At 37.8% G+C, this 22587-nt stretch overlaps 1 protein-coding gene across 25 annotated transcripts in view; it reads left to right on the forward strand.

The window, feature by feature from the left end:
* Window positions 1-22587, forward strand: part of FBXL4 (F-box and leucine rich repeat protein 4) — an 84715-nt gene that overhangs the window by 48455 nt on the left and 13673 nt on the right. The window lies entirely within an intron of this gene.

The following is a 22587-nucleotide window of genomic DNA, read 5'->3' on the forward strand; positions in this document are numbered from 1 at the left end:
ACCAGGATAAGTACCTGGCTCCTGCCATTGGATCAGCTCGGTGCGCCGGCCGCAGCGCACTGGCCGCGGCGGCCATTGGAGGGTGAACCAATGGCAAAGGAAGACCTTTCTCTCTGTCTCTCTCTCTCTCACTGTTCACTCTGCCTGTCAAAAACAAACAAAAAAGAACCCCAGGTGGTCACTGACATAAGAATGTTAATTGTTAAATTAACAACAGGAGTCACTTGCATGAACTCCCCATGCAAGATCTTTGTCCTCCATGAGTTTTATTATGAGAGTTTACTGTAAAACTAGTTCTCAGTTTGTGTGTATGTGTGTGTGTGTGTACACAAATTGTTGAATTCTTGACTTAGTATAGAGTTGGTCTTCTGTGTACAATGTTAATTCAAAATGAATCTTAATGGAAAATGGGACTGGCAAGAGGAGAGGGAGGAGGAGGTGGGGTGAGTGTGTGGGTGGGAGGGTGGGTATTCTGGGAAGAATAACTATATTCCTAAAGTAGTACTCATGAAATTTGTATTCCTTAAAAATAAATTTAAAAAAATAAAAACAAAGCAGTGATACCTGGAACACAGCCCAGGCTGGCCCACATCCGGACCAAAAAAAAAAAAAAAAAAAAAAAAGAAAAAGAAAGGGAGAGAATCATTATGTTCTTAAAACTGTATATATGAAATACATGAAATTTTTCCCTTAATATAAATAAATTTTTTAAAGATTGATTTATTTGAAAGGCAGAGTACAGGGAGAGAGAAATCCATCTGCTAGTTCACTCCCCAAATGACTGTAACAGCCAGGGCTGAGCCAGACTGAAGCCAGGAACCAAGAACTTCTGGGTCTCCCAGAAGTGTGCAGGGGTTCAAGACTTAGGCCATCCCCTGCTGCATTTCCAGGTGCATTAGCAGGGAGCTAGATTGGAAGTGGAGCAGCGGATGTCGAACTGGCGCCCATATGGGATGCAGAGTCAGAGGCAGCAGCTTTTACCTGCTACACTACAGTGCTGGCCCCTAAAAAAGATTTTTTTTTTAAATGAAAGAGTAGGCATCGTTGCACAGTGGGTTAAGCTGTAGTGTGGGACACCCACATCCCATATCTAGAGTACTGCTACTAGTCCCGGCTATTCCTTTTCCAAAACAGCCAATGCAGGTGGGAGGCAGTAGATGATGGCTCAAGTTCTTGAGTTCCTACCATAACATGGGAGACGTAGATGATGTTCCTAGCTCCTGGCTTCAGCTCCAGCCTTATCCTGCCAGTCACAAGCATTCAGAGAGTGAACCAACAGAAGGGAGTGTGCTCTTTTTCTCTTTGTCTTTCAACAAATAAAATTTTTTAAAAATTATTAGAGCTGTTGCAATCATTTCAAAGTTATTTGGAGTATATAATTTTTTATATTTTAAAGACTTATTTTTCTCTGAGCTCTTAAAACTTTCGTAATGCTCTACTGTTCATGTTCCCAGGTAAAGAAACAAAGTGAATTGAAACATTGGGAGGAATGAACTAGAAAGAAGCAGGAGGGTATTTCCTAGCAGGAGAAGGGAGCAGAGTAGAATTTACTGAGGACCAGGCTTAAGGGCTAAAATTACTTTAACATAGGTCATAAATCTCATTTTAAAGTAATAATAATAATAGCAATAAATACAAAAAATTCAGAACCATGTCGTATATATTAGTCTACTTTTTTTCATGTAATTCCATGATGAGGAGCATCCGTTTTAAAGACAGAGTGGGCAGCTGTGTCAAGTGTCACAAATAAATTAAATGATACAAGTACTGAGAGGCCATTGAATTTAGCAGTTTGTAAATGTCAAAGCACCTCCCACAAACATTAAAATGTAAGTTAAATCTTGGCCAACTCACTTTTAAACATCCCTTCCCTGGGATGTCTATAAGATATCTTTCCAAGTCAGTATGCAGTTGATCTAATTTAACTGGGTAGTCTAAGTTAAACTGCACATGATGAGCATTTAGTTTTTCCAGCCATTTTCCTTTTACAAACTGTGTAGCATTAACATGTTTCTGCACATGGCTTTACTTATGTGTTCTTAAAACGGTATATATGAAATACATGAAATTTTTTCCTTAATTTAAATAAATTTTTTAAAGATTGATTTATTTGAAAGGCAGAGTACAGGGAGAGAGAAATCTATCTGCTAGTTCACTCCCCAAATGACTGTAACAGCCAGGGCTGAGCCAGACTGAAGCCAGGAACCATCAGTGTGCCATCAGTGCTGTAGGGTGGAGTCTGGGTTGGAGAGTATGTGCCTGGGCCCCTGTAGTAAGCACCCACGTTTCTCTTTTACATGTTTCCCTCCCTATTCCAGCATTTTGGATTTTTTTTTCTTTTCCTTGAACATTCTGACCTGGCCTCAGCCTGGATGGTTTGCTCTTCTGCCTGTCTCAAATGTTTTTAATGTTTTATTTTTTTATTATTAAATATATCCTTAGAAGTTACTTCTTGGAAAAATAACCCCCTTTCTAGTTTGTTTCTGTCACAGAACCTGTTTTCTTTCCTTTTTAGTATCTGTATCACTCTCTGAAAGGTTATTTGTTTTCTTGCTCATATTCTCTCTCCTCACATGTAGGATATAATGTTAGCAGCTGTGTCTTTTTTATTGCCATGTTTGCAGCATCTAGAATATTACATTAAAATACTGGCCAGTTAGTAGATACTTCTTAAGAATGAATAAAGAGGAGCCAGCACTGTGGTTTAGCAGGTAAAACTACTGCCTGCAATGCCAGCATCCCGTATGGGCACCAGTTCATATCTGGCTGCTCCACTTCTATCCAGCTCCTTGCTAAATGCACCTGAGAAAAGCACATGAAGATGGTCCGAGTGTTTGGGCCTCTGCCACCCATGTGCGAGACCTAGATGAAGTTCCTGGCTTCTGGTTTCAGCATGGGTCAGGGCTGACTGTTGTGATCATCTGCGGAATGAAATTGTGGGTGGAAGATCTCTCTCTCTCTCTCTCTCTCTCTTTCTCTTTCTCTCTCTCTCTCTCTCTCTTTCTCTCTCTTTCTCTCTTTCTCTCTTTCTCTTTTTCTCTCTCTCTTTCTCTCTTTTTCTCTCTCTCTCTTTTTCTCTCTCTCTTTCTCTCTTTTTCTCTCTTTCTCTTTTTCTCTCTTTTCTCTCTCTCTTTTTCTCTCTTTCTCTTTCTCTCTTTTTCTCTCTCTTTCTCTTTCTCTCTCTCTCTTTCTCTCTTTCTCTCTCTCTCTCTTTCTCTCTCTCTCTCTTTCTCTCTTTCTCTCTCTCTCCCTGTCTCCCTCCTTGTCTCTCCCTATCACTCTGATGTTAAAAATAAATAAATAAATCTTTTTTTAAAAAAAGAGTGAAAAAAAAGCAACCAGATTACTTTTATATAATATTATACTGGTGATTTTCCCACTGATAGACCTGTGCCTATCTTGACTGTTACCTTGGTCAAGATATTCAACCTGTTAATATTTCAGTTTCTTCACATTTAGAATGGGACTAATAAAAAATATGGATCTCATAGGGTCATTGTGAGGATTAAATTACATATAAAACACTAGGACAGTACCTGGCACATAGTAAACACTTCATACTTAGCAGTAGCAGCAGCAGCAGCAGCAGCAGTAGTAGTAGTAGTAGTAGTAGTAATATCCTGGCCATTTTATAGTATGCTTTACTGTCTGGTAGGGGAAGACTGTCCTCAGAATTCCTTTTAAGCACTTTTTTGGGTGAATACTTATATATTTATTCTTCTAACCATATCTTTCAGCAAAGATTTTATTAGAAGTGCATTCATTATATTTCATTTTGCTTTCTTATAAAAGGCTTCCCATCTGTTTATGTGGGTCTTGTTTTATATTTAAGAATATGTTATAGTTTTCTTAGGTCCTATATCTTTTTTGGTTCAATTTGTCGATTGCATGTTATATTTTCTGGTGCTGTTTTCCGTTCCATTGAATTTTAACCGGCTATTGTTACTATAAAGGAAAGAGGGGGTGTATATTATGTTTGCTGACCTTACTGAATGCTTAAAATTGTTCTAATAGTTTTTTACTTGTCTCTTTTTGAATTTTCTAATCATTTTAGTATATATTCTAGAAGTTAATATACTTATTTATTTTTTAACATTTGAAGTGTTAACTGCATTAGGTGGAATTCTGTAAACGATGTGGAATATTAGATTTACAGCAGGTTTGCCAGTGTCATTCCTAATATAATGGGAAAGATTTTAATTTCTTCTATTACTTAGAAAATAACAAAAATTTGAGTACCTATTAGCTACCCAGTCAGGTGGTAGGTACTGTTCTAGGCATGAGGGCTTTAGTAGCAAACTAGATGGACAACTCTTCATGCATATTTTACTATTTTTATGTATTATTTGATGTCACTTTCTGATAAATAAGTCATTTATCATTCTTACTAGATAAAGGCTATTTTATAAAAATCTATATTAAGTGTTTAAGACTGCATTAACACACTCATCTTTTTTCTTTTATTACTATGATGACATATATTGAATACTGCTTGCATTGCTGGGTAAATATAGTTTTCAACCTAATATATAACTGGGTTGAGTTTCTGAAATTTTGGAGTCAGATTAATTGAGTTTGGATACTTTGTCTTACTAGTTATTATCTTAAGGAAGTTTCTCAAGTCCATGTGTTTTCTCTTCTATTTAGTGGAGAGATTTAGTAGCGCCCATCTCAGAGGGTTGCTGTGAAATTTTTGTAAAGGGGCTACAACAGCACCTGGCTCATAGTAAATGTTTACACTTACAATTATTTTTATATCTGCTTCCTTAATTTTTGAGACAGAGATATATTTTTCTTTTTACTCTATTTTATCATGTTTGGGTCTAGGATTATGACAGCTTAGCAAAATGAATTGAGAAACTTCCAATCTTTTTATTGATCTGTAATAATTTGAATAAATGGCAATAATATAGATAGAATTTACCTATTAAAGCTTCTGGAATAAGGCTTTTGGGTGGTAGATTGGAATAAATAATTTTTCTCTAGCACATAGTTTTTTCCCAATTTATGGAAACCTGAAAACATGAAGGATTATATTTAATGCAATAGTGTCAATTTGAGGCAAAATATTTAGCTACAATTTGATGGATGGCCTGGTATGAAGGAAGAGGAATGTGATTCTAATTCTGCTGCCTGTGAAACTTAGTGATCTAGGTTAAGACTGGACTTAAATTTTAGATTTTTAGTTTGTAAAATGAAAAGACTGCTGTCCTTGAATGCCAATTTAAAGATGGTGTTAGTCTATGTTTTCACTGGTAACTTGGTGAAGTGGCTCACCATTGTGTGGGTGTAAAATTGTCAGCTATCTTTTCTTGGGGAGGAATGTCCATTCTGGTGTTATATAATTTCTGGTTTTTAGTGTTATATTTATTGTTTTTTGGCCTGTACACTGTGGGTTCTGAGATCTCTGGGCAAGATAGTATCTCATTTTAAAGTATTCTATTATTTGAGACAAAATATGCATACTTAATTATTAAATAAGCCTAGGAAGAGAATATTAGGATAAAAACTTGATAGGGATATTAGATCTGTGATGATTTGTGAAAATATATTCCATGAGAGGCTTTGAAATGTCTATGTCAACATGGTCCAAGTTTCAGAGACTCATTAAATAGTGTAGTTTTCCTAAATTTGCCTCAAGAGACTGGTAGAATACACACACACACACACATGCACACATATATATTATATATCTTATATGTTTTTATCTTATATGTTTATATATGTGTGTATAAATATATAAATATATGTATATATATATCTGCAATTTATGAAGATTGAGAGTTCATTTCTCAGGTGTAAAAGATATTTACACCTATGTATGAACCTTGGAAAGCAGCAATGTTGGCTCAAGCACTTGGGTCCCTGACAACCACATGGGAGACCTGGAGTTTCAGTCCCTCGCTTGAGCCTGGCTTAGACCCAGGTGTTGCTAGTATTTGAGGAGTGACCCAGTGGATTGAAGATCTGTCTCTGTCTCTCTCTGCTTTTCAAATAAGATGAAAATAAAGAAAGAAAAATTAAAATAAATACAGACTTTGTATTTAAAAATGTAACTATTATGGCATATTAACTACAGAGTGGTCAGATTTATGAAGTAAGCATACAATTTATGAGTCTGTCTAAAATTTAATAAGTAATACATTTATGCCATTTTATAAGACTTATTTAAATCTATGTATATATAATACAAAGTTCTAGGAGATTTTGGGAAAACTTATTGACTACCATATTCTTTCAGTGTCCTAGATATTTTGCCTTACTGAATGGTGGTATTCCCTTCTTATAGATGATGACATTAAGATCTCCAAATATTAATAAATTGTCCTGGGCCCAGAGCAAAATTTGAATCAGGATTTGAACCCAGATCTGGTCGTCTCGATGTTGTAGATAAAGTAGCAAAATAGGTAAAAAGCATCAGGTAAAAGCATCAAATAATGGTTATCTTAATAGCTTGGCTGCCTTTATCTAAAGCGGGATTTTCTTGATTTGTTACTCCTTTTCTAATTTGCAGTTGAAAAGGCAATACAATATTGCCACTCATATACACAACATTATAGTCTAGTGTAAAAATAAACTAAACCATATTTTTTTTAAAAAATTTATGTATTTATTTGAAAGTCAGAGTTACACACAGAGAGAAGGAGAGGCAGACAGAGAGGGAGAGAGAAAGACAAAGGCCTTCCATCCCATGGTTCACTCCCCACTTGGCTGAAATGGCTGGAGCTGCACCGGTCCGGAGCCAGGAGCCAGGTGCTTTTTCCAGATCTCCCACGTGGGTACAGAGGCCCAAGGACTTGGGCCATCTTCTACTGCTTTCCCAGGCCATAGCAGAGAGCTGGACTGGAAGTGGATCAGCTGTAACTTGAACCAGTACCCATAAAGGATGTTGGCACTGTAGGCAGCGGCTTTACCCCCTATACCACAGTGCCAATTCCAACTAAACTATCTTTTCAAAGTACCTTTTAGTTTCAGATATCTTCAGGAAATGGAATTATTATCTTTCGTTTCTATTATGAACAAGTATTTTGAAATCTTAGTTGTTTTGAATTAATAAATCACAATTCATTATTCAAATTATATTTAGAAACATGTAAGTGAAACTTTGTAGAATAAATAGTGTACTAAGTATAAATAGTATAAGTGTACTAAGAATAAATAGTGTACTAAGTCAAGCAATTATATTATAAAGGCCTAACCTCAATTTTGCTGCATTGGAACAGAAAATCCTCAAAGATTTTGGCTCATAAAACGATGTGTTGTTTATGTCTGAGTGACATGTTCTTATGGTCTGTTCTTAGTGATTAGCCATAGCCTGGCATGCTACAGTCTTGATGACTCAGTAAGAACCAGATCTCAGGATGATCAGAATGGCCCTATATGCTGGCAGGTAGATCCCGGGATGCTGATTTACCCCTCCCTGCAAAAATAGTTGTTCAGACATAATGCTTAGCCTCATAGGGTACTAAAATACAGTTCAGTTTGTTTACTTGGTTTACTTCATGAGACCTTTTTTTTTTTCTTTTTTTAGATGTGTTTTGAATTTCAATGAAAAGTCACATCAACAGAGAAATAACTAATGTCTTTTAATCAGCCAAAAAAAAAAAAAAAAAAAAAGAAAAAGAAAAACCCCACTATGTAAGCCATTTGTAGAATTGGTAGTGTTTATTTGTTGGATTTCAGTAGGTGTAGAGAAGTAAATACATAGTAAAGAGGCAGAAGCTGTTACATTAATGAGACAGAGTGCATTGGTACAAGGTGATCCCAAATGAGTGCTAACAATGTTACAGGTCTGTGCTGGACTGAAGGATGCTGTGTGTTAGGAACACTTTTTAGGGTAAGTGATCTTTGAGCTGAGATTTATTAGGCCGTGTTGATTGTGTGATCCCAAAATAGCTAGTAATATGGGTTTGTAGAAAGGGTAATTTTTTTAAAAAACTGAATTTAGCAGATCTTTTAGAGTTATTTTGATACTTTAGGCAAAAAAATATGGGCATATAAAATGAACAAGAAATTTTAGTTGTGCTTAGTTCTACTATGTGTGGCAAGGAGGTAATTATTGTAGATTCAGCTATAATAATAACCAAGGATTTTGTTTCAATTCCTTTGTCCTTTTTTCCCTATTCTTATTTTGTATGATAAACATTCACTGCAAGCATGTCTTTAGCTATACAGGTAAATGATGATTTATCTTCATGAGAATAGTAAACTTTTAAATAAATTCAGACTTTCAGGAAAATTTAATTTGGACATTGAAGAAATGATTTCCCATATACTTTCACCAGTATTCCCGCTACTATCTGCATAATTGTTTTTCTGATCCCTTTGAAAGAAAGTGGAAATCTAATGACCCTTTACCTCTATTAGAATATTAAAGTAGAAAGCAGACACTAGTCTTCTTTGTGTGATCCCTTTGATTCTTAGACCTATCAGTGTGATCAATTGTGAACTGAAGTTGATCACTTGGACTAGTGAGATGGCATTGGTACATGCCACCATGATGGGATTGTATTGGAATCCCCTGGCACGTTTCTAACTCCACCATTTGGGGCAAGTCCAATTGAGCATGTCCCAAATTGTACATCTCATCCCTCTTTTATTCCCACTCTTATATTTAACAGGGATCACTTTTCAGTTAAAATTTAAACACCTAAGAATAATTGTGTGTTAATTACAGAGTTCAACCAATAGTACTAGAACAAAAAAAAATACTAAAAGGGATAAAGTATTACATTGTACTTCAGCAGTCAGGACAAGGGCTGATCAAGTCACTGTTTCTCATAGTGTCCATTTCACTTCAACAGGTTTCCCCTTTGGTGCTCAGTTAGTTGTTGCCGATCAGGGAGAACATATGATATTTTTCCCTTTGGGACTGGCTTAATTAACTCAACATAATGTTTTCCAGATTCCTCCATCTTGTTGCAAATGACCGGGTTTCATTGTTTTTGACTGGGATCACACAAACATGACTAGCATCTGCTAATACTAACTGATAGAATCAAAAAGGGAGAGAACGATCCATCATGGGAAGTGGGATACACAGCAGACTCATAGAATGGCAGATGTCCTAAATAGCACTCTGGCCTCAGAATCAGCCCTTAAGGCATTCGGATATGGCTGAAGAGCCCATGAGAGTATTTTAGGCATGGAAAGCCAAGACACTCTGGAAAAAAAAAAAAGAAGAAGAAGACGACGACCCAAATGAAAGATCTCTGCTAGTGAGATCCCAGTGGAAAGAACAGGGCCATCAAAGAAGGAGGTACTTTTCTCTGAAGGGAGGAGAGTACTTCCACTTTGACTATGACCCTGTCGGAATAAGATCGAAGTCGGTGAACTCAAAAAAGACTTCCATAGCCTTGGCAACTCATGACTAGAGCCTAGGGAGATTACTGACGCCATAAACAAGAGTGTCAAATTGTTAAGTCAACAACAGGAGTCACTGTGTACTTACTCCTCATGTGGGATCTGTCCTTAATGTGTTGTCCAATGTGAAGTAATGCTATAACTAGTACTGAAACAGTATTTTACACTTTGTGTTTCTGTGTGGGTGCCAACTGATGAAATCTTTACTTAATATATACTGAATCGATCTTCTGTATATAAAGATAATTGAAAAAGAATCTTGATGTGAATGGAATGGGAAAAGGAGCGGGATATGGGAGGCGTGCGAGTGGGAGGGAAATTATGTGTGGGGGAAGCCAATGTAATCCATAAACTGTACTTTGGAAATTTATATTTACTAAATAAAAAAAAAGAAAAAAGAAAAAAAAAAGTAGAAAGCGTAGTTTACCCCTGGAGGGGCATAGGCCTGGAGTTTTTAGATGCTGTGTTATGGACTGCATTATATCTCCCCAAAAATTCCTTTTTTTTTTTTTTGACAGGCAGAGTTAGTGAGAGAGAGAGAGAAAAAGGTCTTCCTTCCGTTGGTTCACCCCCCAGATGGCCGCCACAGCTGGCGCGCTGTGCGAATCCGAAGCCAGGAACCAGGTGCTTCCTCCTAGTCTCCCATGCAGGTGCAGGGCCCAAGGACTTTGGCCATCCTCCACTGTACTCCCAGGCCACAGCAGAGAGCTGGACTGGAAGAGGGGCAACTGGGACAGAATCCGGCGCCCCAACCAGGACTAGAACCCGGGGTACTGACACCACAGGTGGAGGATTAGCCTAGTGAGCCGCAGCGCTGGCCCAAAATTTCCTTTTTTCTTAAAAAAAGATTTTATTTATTTATTCGAAAGTCAGAGAGTTACACAGAGAGAAGAGAGGCAGAGAGAGAGAGAGAGGTCTTCCATCTGATGGTTCACTCCCCAATTAGCTGCAATGGCCAGAGCTGCGCAATCTGAAGCCAGGAGCCAGGAGCTTCTTCCGGGTCTCCCACATGGGTGCAGGGGCCTAAGGACTTGGGCCATCTTCTACTGCTTTCCCAGGCCATAGCAGAGAGCTGGATTCGAAGAGGAGCAGCCGAAACTAGAACCAGCACCTATATGGGATGCCAGCGCTTCAGACCGGGGCATTAACCTGCTGCGCCGTAACGCCGCCCCCCCCCCCCCAAATTTCTTACATTGATGTCTCTCACCTCTAGTATCTCAGAATGTGACTTTATGTGGAGATAAGAGTTTTTAAAGAGGCAATTAAGGTTAAATAAAGTCATTAGCATGGGCCCTATTGCTATCTGACTGGTGTCCAAATGAGTGTAGATGAGGAGATTACAACACAAGTACATAGGGAAGACCATGGAAAGACATCAGAACTTGACCTTCTACTAGCCAAGAAGAAAGAAATCAAACTGTACCAACATCTTGATCTTGGGCTTCCAGCCTCTGAATTGTAAGATAAGTTCATGTTAGTTAAGCTGCCTTGGCTGGTACTTTTTTATGGGAACCCTAACAAACCAATACGGTTTGAATGGATTTTATAAGAATAACTTTTTAATATAAAAGACAAGAGGTCTTTAAGGTAAGTCTTGTGTATTACAGAAAACAATCTAGGTCAGTGTTAGAAGTTTGAGCTTGTTTACCTTTCCTTTGTTGGGGAAAAAAAATCCAGAGTGGGGAATGAGAGTGGGGCTTGATGGGTAGCTCAGTAAGAATGTTATTCTGTTGCTTAGCAGCAGACAAGAAAACCAAGAGTGTTTTTTAAAAGTTGGAGTTATAAATGGAACACCTGCATCCAGTTTTGATTGCCTCACTTCAAGAATGATAGAGCATAAATTGAAAGAATCTGAAGAAGTGAAAAAACTGATTATAGGTATTGTGGGGAAGTAGTATATGACAGTAATCCATAAGTATGGTTCAGCAACTGTTTACTTGGCCTACTAGGCTGTGTCGACAGTTTCAAGGACCCCCTGTGCCTTCATCTTCATGAACTAGAAGACAACAAAAGTAGTTGAACTTTGTTTGTATATGAAGACTCCTATTTTCTTTTTTCTGTGCCTGTTTATTTGAAAGTAAAAATTCACCCTGTCAATGAAAGTGCCTGGGTTTTCCCACAAAAGAACATATAAACTTGTCTCTTGAAAAGAATTTGATTTGATTTAGTGCCATGAATTGGCTTTCTAACATGTAAATATGGTGGTCTTCTTACTGCTTTCATTTAAGAAATCGTTATTATACGTTAGTAAGTAGAAGCAGTGATGCCCTCTCCTTTAATGGAGCCAGTGCAACTAGCAAACTCAGACTCTAAGACCAAACAGTATGGCAAGTGAGGTAGGCCCCTCATTTGTTGGAGCATCATTGTTAGTAGACCTAGAGGAGAAATTGAAATAAGAAGGATCTGTTTTGGTCTCTGAAGTTGACAGTGTCAGTCATTCTGAACTCTGACTTGTCACTGCTGTCTGAGGGGAGGTAATCTCTTGGCAGGTAGACACATCTCATAAGGTGCAGGCAATCATGACAGTAACCAGTAAAGAAATCTACCTAGAAGGGACACCATTCATTAGAGATGGATGGTTAGCCCCTTCTCTTGATGTTGGCATGTCCCAAAAGAAGCCAGAGTTAGAAGACTTATCTGTTGAGCTTAGAAGAACATCGAAAATTACATGCTTACAGATATCAACACAGAAAAGGTTGATACCTTAATCTTAACAGAAAGAGAAGTGCTTTGAGAAGACAGATAAAGACTTTAGACCAAAGCAGTCCCTTAACTGGACATCATTGAGATGATCAGTGTCAAGCATTATATGCCTTCAGTTCCTCTTACATGCTTCCATGCAGGTCCAAATGTTACCCCCTTTGATGAGGACATTGTTTTGATGGGAATATTCAACAAAGTTACTGCCAAGTTCAGCTCTGCAAATCCCTATCATCCATTATGGTCACTATGGAACTTGATCAGTTTATTCATCTGTGAGGAAAGATGTATTCACTTATATTGTGGTAGGAGAGATCCACTTGCAGTCAGAGAAAGAGGCTGTGAAATGAGACTACAGGGTGAGGCAAAGGGGCATGAATATTTACTCTTAGATTTTGTTCCAAGCACACATGTATTATTGGAATTTGATAACTAAGATTCTGTCTGTGGTCTAGGCTAACTATAAAATATCTACAGTCAGATTTAAGGAACTTTTCTTTTCTTAAAAGCCTGTATAAGAAGCTTTATTAATTTATGTCACCTTTTCTTTTTAGAGATGAATCTGAATTCTAACTTTTATACCATAATTTTGATCCTTTAGGCAGAGTGACATAGAAAAGAGAAAGAAAGATCTTCCATGCTCTGGTTCACTCCCCAAAGGGCCACAATGGGAGTGGGCCAGCCTGAAGCCAGGAGCCTGGAACTCCAGGTCTCCCATGTAGGTGGTAGGATCTCAAGTACTTGAGTCATCTTCCTCTGCTTTTGCAGGCACATTAGCAGGTAGTTGGATCAGAAGTAGAGCAGCTCATATAGGATACTAGGCAGCTCATATAGAATCTTAGGCAGCAGCTTAACCCTGTGTGCCACAATGCTGGCCCCCACAGTGTTGATTTTAAAGTTTAACATGCGGAATATTATTTTCAAGCTGTGATTATATATCAGTGTATAGTCTTCCCATACTGTATATTTAAACTATATAAAAGAGAACAATTAGTAATAGATGATTCATAAAAAAAATCTCCATAAAGTAATTGAATTTAAATATTCTGGAATGATTATTTATTCCTATGTATGATTGGTTTTAATACTTTAATAATTCTCAGAATATTTCAGCTTCCCCTTCCACAAATTTATTGAAATTGGAATAGTGGGGGAAAAAACACTCCAAAGCTAAAATTAGAGAAAGACACACACATACACACACAAATATATATATACATATATTTTATATATAATGTATAAAATATAATATAAATATTATATATTATAATAATATATATCGTTCCAGTAATTGAATGATTATGTTTTTAGGATTTCTTTCAAGATAAGTATTATACAAATTTATGAGTTTTCTTTTAATGGCTATACTTTTAAAAATCCCATATTACTCCTTGAGAAATTGCTCTGCTGTGTTTTGAAGTGTATTTTGCCCAATGGATGTGTTTTTGTTTGTGATCACATGATATCTGGTCTGTATTTTAGCTGTTCTGTCTGTAACATGTAAACTTACCATTTGTCCCTTTTTCAATATGCTTTCTAGAAATCATGTTTTTAAGTAGAGAATATGAAGTTTTAGTCCTACCTTCTATAGTTAGAGTTTGTAAATAAGGGCTATACTCTTTATTAAAAATAAGAAATAGTTAATTTTTAACATCGAATGTAAGTCATAAACTAATAATAATAACCATAAATCTCTATTAGTGTAAAATAGAGACATAGTGCTTCATTCATTGATTACATAGTCTCGATATATTGTAAAATGTGCATGGATGCAGAAATATAACCCTACTTAATCATAAATTTAGACTGTCAAGAAGTTACATGTGAATATAATATACCTCAGTTATCCTTTTATGAAGTATTTTTCTTAGTACATTAGAAGTCTAGGAGATGGGAAGTTATAAAATTTATGGGGTAGCATTTCTTAAAAAGCTGTCATGCCTTTTACCTATTAATACTTTCCTTGTAACAAATGAAGATCTTAATAACAGTTACAGGTACATGACACTTTGTGTCTGTTTACACTAGACTTTCACATCTATTATCAGTCATTTCCCTAATGAAAAGGTTTCTGAAGTTGAAGTCTTGTTTTTAGAAGTAAACATTGTTGCATCTGAATATTGGGAGGCTTCACGAAGGACACAGTGAGGAATACAACTGCTAAAGCAACAGGAAAGCAGTTGTGACAGGAGGGACAGACAGCCTTTCTCCTGTTCTTTAAAATCCTGTCCTGATTTGTAGTGAATGGTTAAGGACCTTGATCCTTTATAAGAATGCCCTTCAATTGTTTTTGACTAATTGCATTTGTGAATGGTTCCTACTGAGCTTGTGTCTTGCTTTTCTCTTCATTAATGAAGTTATAATATTTGGTAGTTTTCTTCTGTACTTTGAGGTTTCACTATCTGAAATGGCTGAATATCCTGTGTTCAACCTGAATATTTATCTGTTTATTCTTCCAGTTTGGTCTTAGGTTGCTAAGTTATTAATACTTTATTCTGGCCAGCGCCACGGCTCACTAGGCTAATCTTCCACCTGCGGCACTGGCACCCTGGGTTCTAGTCCCAGTCGGGACGCTGGATTCTGTCCCGGTTGCTCCTCTTCCAGTCCAGCTCTCTGCTGTGGCCCAGGAAGGCAGTGGAGGATGGCCCAAGTGCTTGGGCCCTGCACCCGTATGGGAGAACAGGAGGAGGCTCCTGGCTCCTGGCTTCGGATTGGTGTAGCGCGCCGGCCATAGCCGCCATTTGGGGGGTGAACCAACGGAACAGGAAGACCTTTCTCTCTCTCTCTCTCTCTCTCTCTCTCTCTCTCTCTCTCTCTAACTCTACCTGTCAAAAAATAAAAAAAAAATACTTTATTTTAGTGTGGGGAGTTATTGAATTTATTGCTCATAGTTATCTACTGGGCTTTGAAGCTGCTGAACAGTATTATTAGGGAAACTGTAGGTGGGATGTAACAGAATTCTTTCTTTGTGAATGTATATTCTGCCAGATGATTGCGTTCACCTAGAAAATGTTTTGAAATTTCTGTAGAAGAAATGATCATGGATCCAGTCATTCCATAGTGAATTCCTTTCCAAAATGATTTACATAAGGTTTGCCTTTGTTTGAAAATTATAAATTCATTTGAAAATGAATCTGCTGTTTTGCATTAAAACTGCTATTTAATTATGTTTAATTTTAATAGAACCAGTCGTGCCTCTATTAAGTTGACTTTTACAGAACTAACGAGTAAAATTTGTGAATTTGTGGGTTGGGAAATACCTTAAGTCTTAAATGGGACATTCATAAAGTCTTTTACTTTTTATTTCTGAATGTCTTTTCATGGTACACTTAATAACGTAGCCTTGGTCCATCCATTTGTGTGTTCTTGATGTGTAGAATTACTACAAGTACTCATTGTGGTATTACTGTTTTTGTCCTTGTGGGTAGGAGTCTGCAAACTTCCTGTGAGGGACCAGATGATAGTAAATATATTTATTTGTCTTAAAGATTTATTTGTTTATTTGAAAAGCAGAGTTACCGGTGGGAGAAGAGAAAGAGAGAGAGAGAGAGAGATCATTCATCTATTTGTTCACTGTCTGAATGGCCAAGGCCAGGTCAAGGCAAAGCCAGGAGCCTGGAACTCCAACCAGGTTGGAGTGTGTGGCAAGGGCACTTGCTCTATCTTCTGCTGCTTTCCCAGGTGAATTAGCAGGAAACTGGTTTGGAAGTAAAGCAGCCAGGACTCCAACCAGTGCTCATGTGGGATGTCAGCATCACAGGTTGTGGGACTTCCACAATGCACTCCCCAGATAGTAAACATCTTAAGCACATAAGCTATGCAGTCTTTGTCACAACTACTCCTCTCAGCTTCTGTAGTGCAAAACAGTCCTGTAGAGTAATACATTAGTGAATGAGTGTGCTTGTGTACCAGGAAAACTTCATTAAAAAAAAACAAAAACAAAAAACAACAGTGACCTAGGTGAAAACCATGGGCAGTAGTTTGTCAACTCCTGCTCTGAACTCATTTCTGCAAAACAAGGCCCTAACTTAAGAGGCAGTGAGAGAGAGACAAAGAAGGCTCCTGTCTGCTGGTTCATGCCTGTCATCTTAGTATTTTAAGCCTCAATCACTGATGATTGAAGTAATTTTAAAAATCAAGCAAGGTATTTAATTTTATGTGAGTCAGATTCCTCATCTATAAATGGAAATAATATATATTTATATCATATATATACATACATGTGTTTTATATGTATATTTATAAACATACTTGTTTAATCCTACAAGCAACCCTATTTCTTTAATAACTATATAAATTGTGCAAAATATGTGCTAGTCTCTGTATTATTTACCAATTTGCTGTATGTCAGTCACCCCAAAACTTAGTAGCAAAACACCCTACATCTGTTCCCTCACATGCTTTCTTTTTTAAAAAAAAAAATTATTTGTTTATTTGAGAAGTAGAGTTACAGAGAGAGGGAGAGACATAGAGAAAGGTCTTCCATCTGCTGGTTTATTCCCCAAATGGCCACAACAGCTGAAGCTAGGCTGATCCAAAACCAGGAGCCAGAATCTCCCACTGGGTCTTCCCATTTGGTCTTCCGTGTTTCCAAGCACTTGGGCCATCTTCTACAGCTTTTCCAGGCCACAGCAGAGCTAGACTGGAAGTGGAGCAGCTGGGATACAAACCAGCGGCCGTATGAGTTGCCAGTGCTGCAGGCGGAAGCTTAGCCCACTATACCACAGCACTGGCCCCCTCACATACTTTCTGGGGATCAGGTTTATCAGAGGAGTTTTGACTTTAAAGAGCCTGAAGGAAGCTTTAAGGGAATTTGCAGCCAGGTGGTTATCTGGGGCTCCAGTCACCACCAGGCTTGACTGTGATGGGTGATCAGCCACTAAACACACCGGTGTAGCTATTGGCAGTTTTGTTTTTTTTTTTTTCAGCTGTTTGGAGGCCTCTGCTTCTTTTCACGTGGGTTTCTCCATAATCTGCCTTTAAATCACATATGTATTCAGAGTGTCAGACAAAATAAATCTTTATCTAGACACATTGTGGTGACATTACAGAACATCAAAAATAAAGGAGTAAGAGCTGTGAGAGAGAAGAGACATACTGCCCACAAAGGAGTACAACTAGACTGACAATAGATGTCTTATCAAATAATAGAGGCTTATAAGCTGTGCAGTTCTACTTTCAAAGTGCTGAAAGAAGATGATTGCCATCATAAAATTTTAAACCTGGCTAATTCATTCAAGATTGAGGTAAATACCTAAGACATTATTTAACTTTCTCTGACTCCAATTCCTCCTCTATAAATGGTAGTAATGATATTTACTCTGTAGGTTATTATCTGTTCCATTCACTGATACATATACGTGGTCGTATCCCATCCATATTGGAGAACTGGTTCAAGTTTCAGCTGCTGCTGTTCCAGTTCCCTGCTATTGCACCTACTAAAGTTAGCAGATGATGGCACAAGAGCTTGAGCCCTTGCCAACCATGTGGGAGACCCAGATGGAGTTCCAGGATCCTGGCCTCAGTCTGGCCCAGCCTGGTTGTTGTGGCCATTTGTGGAGTAAACAAATGTAAGATAGCTCTGTCTTGTCTCCCTCTCCTTCTCTCTCTCTCTCTCTTTCTCCCTTTCTCCTTCTCTCCCTCCCTCTGTCCATCTCTCTCCCTTTCTCCCCATCACTCTACCTTTCCAAAAAAAAATAATTGTCATCTGGAGTACTAGGCCCTGTGCACAGTTTAGACAGTGATGGGAAGCCACAACCATAGCTCTGTGCTACTGTATGTCTGTGGGCCTCAACACAGGCCTCAAGTGAGCCACAGTCACACTGCAGGCACCTCACCAAGAGATACCGAGTTCCTGGCAGACATGATTTAGGAGGTGTGTGGTTTTGCCACATATTAGTGCCCTGCGGGAGAACTGCGGAAGTTCTTTAAGGGCAAACAGGCCCTCAAGTTCATCAAGAAAATAGGAGCCAAGAACAAGTGGGAGAAGCCGAGCAGAATCCTGGCTGCTATGAGGAAAAGGGCAGCCAAGAAGGAGTGAGCTCCTCTTGCGTAATAAACATTTCCAGTCCTTCACATGGGAGAGAGGATGATGGGGGTAGGAGGGAGAAAAAGAAAAAGAAAAACTTTGCTTAAATAAATCTGTAAAGAAAAAAACTCAGTCGGGACACCGGATTCTGTCCCGGTTGCCCCTCTTCCAGGCCAGCTCTCTGCTGTGGCCAGGGAAGGCAGTGGAGGATGGCCCAGATGCTTGGGCCCTGCACCCCATGGGAGACCAGGATAAGTACCTGGCTCCTGCCATCGGATCAGCACGGTACGCCAGCCGCAGCGCGCCGGCCGCGGCGGCCATTGGAGGGTGAACCAATGGCAAAGGAAGACCTTTCTCTCTGTCTCTCTCACTATCCACTCTGCCTGTCAAAAAAATTTTTAAAAAGTTAAAATTAAAAAAAAATAAAAAGAAAAAAACTCAACAACAAAAAAGAGCAAAAGACCAACAACAGCTAAGAGAGTTTCAGGAAGGAGGGAGAGGTACTTGCCCTACTGGATTGTAAGGCTTACTGTAAACTGTAGTAAGTGTTATACAGGTAGAGAAAGGCAAGCAAATAGCAAAACCAAATGTTGGAGAAATGGATTCACAATATATGAGAACTTGATAAATGACAGGAAGCACCACAAATCAATGGATCAAGTAGAGTCAACAATAAATTGAATTGGAACAAGGGAGCAAGGGAGGAGAATACAATTTTGACATCCTCTGGATATTTCAGAAAGTTCATGGAGCAATGGAATTAAAGCAGAAGTTTATTTTGGTGCAAAAGTTTTGAAATCCATACATATTTTTCATAGTACATACTTTCCATGAACTTTTTGAAGACCCCCTCATATGCATGGATATCAATTTTTTTGTTGCACCAAAACAGCCTTACCTTTTAATTCCATTTTCCTGTGGATGTTTTGGATTACCATCATGTAAAAATTCTAGTTGTATTAAAAATCTAACTAGGCCGGTGCCGCGGCTCAATAGGCTAATCCTCCACCTAGCGGCACTGGCACACCGGATTCTAGTCCCGGTCGGGGCACCGGATTCTGTCCCGGTTGCCCCTCTTCCAGGCCAGCTCTCTGCTGTGGCCAGGGAGTGCAGTGGAGGATGGCCCAAGTACTTGGGCCCTGCACCCCATGGGAGACCAGGAGAAGTACCTGGCTCCTGCTTTTGGATCAGCGCGGTGCGCAGGCCGCAGCGCACCAGCCGTGGCGGCCATTGGAGGGTGAACCAATGGCAAAAAGGAAGACCTTTCTCTCTGTCTTTCTCACTATCCACTCTGCCTGTCAAAAAAAAAAAAAAAAGCTAACTAAAGACTTTAAAGCTGCCATTTAGAATAAAGAAGAATATTCTTGGTTAAAAAAGGACTTTTCAGGAAAGAAAACAGAATACAAACATAAAAAATATTAGTGGTGACTTTATTAAAATTTAAAATGTTCACATCTCAAAAGACCCTATAAATAAAGTGAAAAGACAAATATCAGATTTAGAGAAGATATTTGTAATGAATGTAACTGAAAACATTTTGGTTTGCAACATAAAATATTCCCTACAAGTCATGAAGGAAGAAACATAACCACAGGAAAAATCAACAAAATATGTTAAGCCATTTACAGAGCAGAATATTACAAATGGCTAAGAAACATGAAAAGTTCTTCAGCCTCACAAGTAATTGTGGTAATGCAAATTATACCATCACATACTCAAAATAGGTAAGCATGTAAAGAAAATGTGGTGTATATATACAGTGTGGAATACTACTCAGCCATAAAAAGAATGAAATCCTGGCTTGGCAACAAAATGGATACAACTGGAAACAAGCAGTGTTGTTTCACAACAGTGAAACAAGACGTCTCAGAAAAACAAATACATGATTTCTCTGATATTGAGCAGTTAATATAGAATACAAAAAATGTATAGGAATGAAATGGACATTTTGTGATACAATTGTCATTTTTAGCCTTGTTTATACTCCTGTGGAACTGTAGTCTCCCTAATTTTTTTTAAAGATTTGTTTGTTTATTATTTGAAAGGCACAGTTACAGAGAGGCAGAGGAAGAGAGAGAGAGAGAGAGAGATCCTCCATCTGCTCGTCCACTCCCCAAATAGCTGCAAAGGCTGGAGCTGGGCCCTTGTGAAGCCAGGAGCCCACGTGGGTGCAGGTGCCCACGTGGGTGCAGGTGCCCAAGCACTTTCTACTTTTTACTTGTTGAATATTATGGTTAGTGGTGGATTAAACATGTGATTGTAGAGTGGATTAAAATTATGTCTTTATGGGGGTCAGCGCTGAAGCATAGCAGGTAAATCCAGGTAAACCTGCAGTGCCAGCATCCCATATGGATGCTGGTTCTAGTCCCTGCTGCTCTACTTCCAGTCCAGCTCTCTGCTATGGCCTGGGAAAGCAGTAGAAGATGGCCCAAGTCCTTGAGCCCCTGCATCCATGTGGGAGACCTGGAAGAAGCTCCTGGCTCCTGGCTTCGGATTGGCCCGGCTCCAGCTGTTGTGGCCATTTGGAGAGTGAGCCAGTGGATGGAAGACCTATTTTTCTCTTCCTCTGCCTCTGCCTCTCTGTAACCTTGCCTTTCAAATAAATAAATAAATCCTTAAAAAATTATGTCTTTGCAAAAACTGGTGAAAGAAGAAGGGAGAGCGAGGGAGATTGGGGGACAGGGGAAGATAGGGAATTGTGGTTGTCTTCTTGGAACTGTACCTATGGAATGCATAAAATCTGTTCTCTTTATGTTAATAATAAATAAATAATGAAATGACTATATGATGTCAAAGATGTCAGACTGTGACCCTCTTACATTCCTGGTGGAAGAATAAATTGATTCAAGAACTCAGGAGAGCTATTTTTTAAAATCTAATAAAGTTGAAGCACACCCAAACACCTGGAAATTCTTCCTCTAGTATGGGCTTAAGAGAAATACACTCCTGTAAATGCATAAGGAAGCATGCAGAACAGTCCTTCTGACACCATTTGTAATAGTGAAATTTTAAACAACTATCCCTTTAATGAGCTGGCATGTTGTAGTGTATTTGCGTAACAGAATACTATACAACAGTTAAAAATCAGTGAACTAGAATTGTACATAAAACATAGACAAATCCATCACTAATACTGATGAGGAAGATGCATAAGATATATGTGTCGTAATGTTATTTATATAAAAACCACATTGAACAATCAGTCTTTTATGCTACTTATGGATCTATAGTAAAATTGTATAATATTAAGCATGTTTCTAAATACCTGTTATGATAAGCATTACTTCTAAGGAAGCATGTGAATGGATGAGAGATATACAAATAAAGAAGGCAAAATATTAAGAGTTGATAAGTCTGAGTGGTGGCTACATGGTTTATTTTGGATCTTATAATTTTTTATATACTTGAGATTGTTTGTAGTAAATAATTTAAATTATGAAAGAAATTCCATAATTATATATGTATGTATTTTTTAATTTAAGAACAAAAAAATGTATAGGAATGAAATAGACATCTTGTGAGATGATTGTTGTTTTTAGCCCTTGTTTATACTCCTGTGGAACTGTGGTCTTCCTGCTTTTAACTTGTTGAATTTTATGGTTAGTGGTCAGTTAAGCCTCTAATTATAGGGTATATTAAAATTATGTCTTTGCAAAAATTAATGAAAAGAAGGAAAGGAAGGAGGAGGATTGGGGAAGAAGGGAAGTATGGTTATCTTCTTAGAACTGTACCTATGCAATACATTAAATCTGTCCTCTTTATATTAATACAATTTTTTTAATTTAAAAGGACAAAAACAGATTTAATAATAAGAATATGTGAGAACCTCTCAAAAATTCTGATATGCTCTGGATCTTGTTAATGGAAAAATCTTATAAAATGATCTTGTTATAAAGATCTGATACTTTAATAAAAAAATATGTCATATTCCTCTCTGTTAGTAAGTTAACATGACTATTGTGGAGAACCTTAAATTGATTTATCTTCACACATGCTTTCTAAAGTTAACATTCTGAGAGCTACATTTACATGTCTCATAAATGCTATTTTGAAACTTAAGTGTAAGATCCATGTGAACTTTTTTTGGCTTGAATTTAAAGAAATGCCCAAAAGTGAAAGAGAGTTAATTCTAATATTGCTCTAAAGTCTCTTAAAAATATTATTTTGATTTTTGCTTTAAGTGATTTTCTGTAAATATTTTATTCTTCATTTCCTCAGTAAGAGTGTTATCTGGGATTTGAGCAAATGGTTTGTATTATCACTGGCACATTCTTTACCTGCCCTCAAATGATAATTTTAGGTTGCTTAATACTTGGATCAGATTTAACAGAAATTGTAATATATCTTAATTTTGTTAGATTTGGTTTATTTCAAATATTTACAAAGAAACTTAACCACAGGAATTGAGTAGTTTTTTCCTTGATTTATAAAAGAAAAGGTAGAAGTATGAATATTTTGTACTGTTTCATTATTTATAGTTTTTCACAGCAGACATG

This window comes from Oryctolagus cuniculus, chromosome 5 (assembly GCF_051225735.1).
Source record: "Oryctolagus cuniculus isolate XC-2025 breed Fujian yellow rabbit chromosome 5, ASM5122573v1, whole genome shotgun sequence".
Taxonomy (NCBI): Eukaryota; Metazoa; Chordata; class Mammalia; order Lagomorpha; family Leporidae; genus Oryctolagus; species Oryctolagus cuniculus.